We start from the raw sequence: 3,300 nt of genomic DNA, 5'->3' as shown, positions 1-3,300 counted from the left end.
CCGTTTCTCCAACGCTTCTATCATTTTATAAGGAGGAATACACGTGGTCCTCACCATAAAATATCTCACACATCAGATAGGATGACCTTTATGGGCCCCACTGTAATCTCACACATCAGATAGGATGGCCTTTATGGGCCCCACTGTAATCTCACACATCAGATAGGATGGCCTCTATGGGCCCCACTGTAATCTCACACATCAGATAGGATGGTCTTTATGGGCCCCACTGTAATCTCACACATCAGATAGGATGGCCTCTATGGGCCCCACTGTAATCTCACACATCAGATAGGATGGCCTCTATGGGCCCCACTGTAATCTCACACATCAGATAGGATGGCCTCTATGGGCCCCACTGTAATCACACATCAGATAGGATGGCCTTTATGGGCCCCACTGTAATCTCACACATCAGATAGGATAGCCTTTATGGGCCCCACTGTAATCTCACACATCAGATAGGATGGCCTCTATGGGCCCCACTGTAATCTCACACATCAGATAGGATGGCCTCTATGGGCCCCACTGTAATCTCACACATCAGATAGGATGGCCTCTATGGGCCCCACTGTAATCTCACACATCAGATAGGATGGCCTTTATGGGCCCCACTGTAATCTCACATCAGATAGGATGGCCTTTATGGGCCCCACTGTAATCTCACACATCAGATAGGATGGCCTTTATGGGCCCCACTGTAATCTCACATCAGATAGGATGGCCTTTATGGGCCCCACTGTAATCTCACACATCAGATAGGATGGCCTCTATGGGCCCCACTGTAATCTCACACATCAGATAGGATGGCCTTTATGGGCCCCACTGTAATCTCACACATCAGATAGGATGGCCTCTATGGGCCCCACTGTAATCTCACACATCAGATAGGATGGCCTTTATGGGCCCCACTGTAATCTCACATCAGATAGGATGGCCTTTATGGGCCCCACTGTAATCTCACACATCAGATAGGATGGCCTTTATGGGCCCCACTGTAATCTCACATCAGATAGGATGGCCTTTATGGGCCCCACTGTAATCTCACACATCAGATAGGATGGCCTTTATGGGCCCCACTGTAATCTCACACATCAGATAGGATGGCCTTTATGGGCCCCACTGTAATCTCACACATCAGATAGGATGGCCTTTATGGGCCCCACTGTAATCTCACACATCAGATAGGATGGCCTCTATGGGCCCCACTGTAATCACACATCAGATAGGATGGCCTTTATGGGCCCCACTGTAATCTCACACATCAGATAGGATAGCCTTTATGGGCCCCACTGTAATCTCACACATCAGATAGGATGGCCTCTATGGGCCCCACTGTAATCTCACACATCAGATAGGATGGCCTCTATGGGCCCCACTGTAATCTCACACATCAGATAGGATGGCCTTTATGGGCCCCACTGTAATCTCACACATCAGATAGGATGGCCTCTATGGGCCCCACTGTAATCTCACACATCAGATAGGATGGCCTTTATGGGCCCCACTGTAATCTCACATCAGATAGGATGGCCTTTATGGGCCCCACTGTAATCTCACACATCAGATAGGATGGCCTTTATGGGCCCCACTGTAATCTCACATCAGATAGGATGGCCTTTATGGGCCCCACTGTAATCTCACACATCAGATAGGATGGCCTCTATGGGCCCCACTGTAATCTCACACATCAGATATGGATGGCATCTTTATGGGCCCCACTGTAATCTCACACATCAGATAGGATGGCCTTTATGGGCCCCACTGTAATCTCACATCAGATAGGATGGCCTTTATGGGCCCCACTGTAATCTCACACATCAGATAGGATGGCCTTTATGGGCCCCACTGTAAATCCACAATGCTCTCGCTTGACATCATAAATATGGACTTTCTGACACAGGTACCCACCGAGTCACAGAAGCAGAGCTCAGGAGGGCAGCAATATGAGATCTCCCCATACAAGTCATGTAATTACCCAGTACATTAGTTTCATTGTTTGTCACTGTGTGTTGACGTATATAGATTTGACAGTAATGTTAATGTAATGTCTATGACATGAATAGATGAAGTTAATATTGTAATACCGTATGATAAGGAAGGAGAGGATTTATGATGATCTCAGCTGAATGAGGAAGTACACGTCATATTGCTGTATCATTATGCTATAGTGGATAGCTAGATATCAAAAATAATGATCTAATTTGTGTTTAAATGGAAAAAGGCTTGATGTGCCAGAACTTTTCCAGTGCTGCAGCAGCTCATAATCGTAATCTAAAGCGCCGTTTATGACTGTTGCACACCCAGCGACTGCTGACTGGAGCGTTCTCACACACAAACACTCTGTCTTGATTTGTTTTCATGAAATGACAGATGCTGGGGATTTTGTTGCAGACTGAGAGAGAAATTGCCTCCATTTTAGAATAGGAGCCTAGCATGAAAAGTTTATTTTCAGACTTTCATGGGAAGAGAATGTCTTCATAAAATGTAACAGACCCTCACTAAGGTGAGATACGAACCAGCAGTCTGTTCAGAGAGCAGTGAGGTCCACAAGTATTTGGACAGTGACACATTTTGGTTGTTTTAGCTCTGTAATCCAGCACATAGGATTTGAAAGCGTTTGCTAAAAGACTAAAATATTAACAAGCTAATCTCCCCTGTTATTGGTGAGAGGTTAGCATGTCTTGGGCATATGATCTTTGTGCATCTGTAACTTTCTCACTAATCATTATTACTTTTTCATTCAGGCTTATCTGTAGTCATGGTAGCATTCACATGAATGGAAAAAAAAGTGTTTAGAAACATATTGTGTTCTTAAATTGACTCATCACAGCACATTATTTACCATTCATTTCCATTGGGCACAAAATCATCTGAAATACAACCAAAACAAACTGCAAATGCATCCAACAAGGTTGTAGAGTCACAAGCTACACAATTTGTCCAAATCCTTTTCCTTCCTTAGTCCCCCCATTTTATGTACAAAAAGTGCTGTTCTTTCTAAACGGTTCACCCGATATGGATGAATACCCTCATATTAAAGCTGACACTCTGCACTTTAACATCATAGGCATTGTATCATGTCAAATCCAAAGTGCTGGAGTACAGAGCCAAAACATGCCGCTGTCCCAATACATGCAGCTCACTGTACGTGGCCCAACTGGAGGATTGCTAAAAACATTGTCGCATTACCATAAACAGGGGGGGCTACATTTCGTTAGAATTTGTTGTCACACATCTATCACTGACTAAAGAGATGGGATTTGCCAGTCTGCACTTTAACCTCCTAGTCATTGTATC

This window comes from Oncorhynchus gorbuscha, linkage group LG15 (assembly GCF_021184085.1).
Source record: "Oncorhynchus gorbuscha isolate QuinsamMale2020 ecotype Even-year linkage group LG15, OgorEven_v1.0, whole genome shotgun sequence".
In the NCBI taxonomy this organism is placed as follows: domain Eukaryota; kingdom Metazoa; phylum Chordata; class Actinopteri; order Salmoniformes; family Salmonidae; genus Oncorhynchus; species Oncorhynchus gorbuscha.
The sequence above is the reverse complement of the archived record's forward strand: the minus strand, read 5'-3'. Positions refer to the sequence as shown.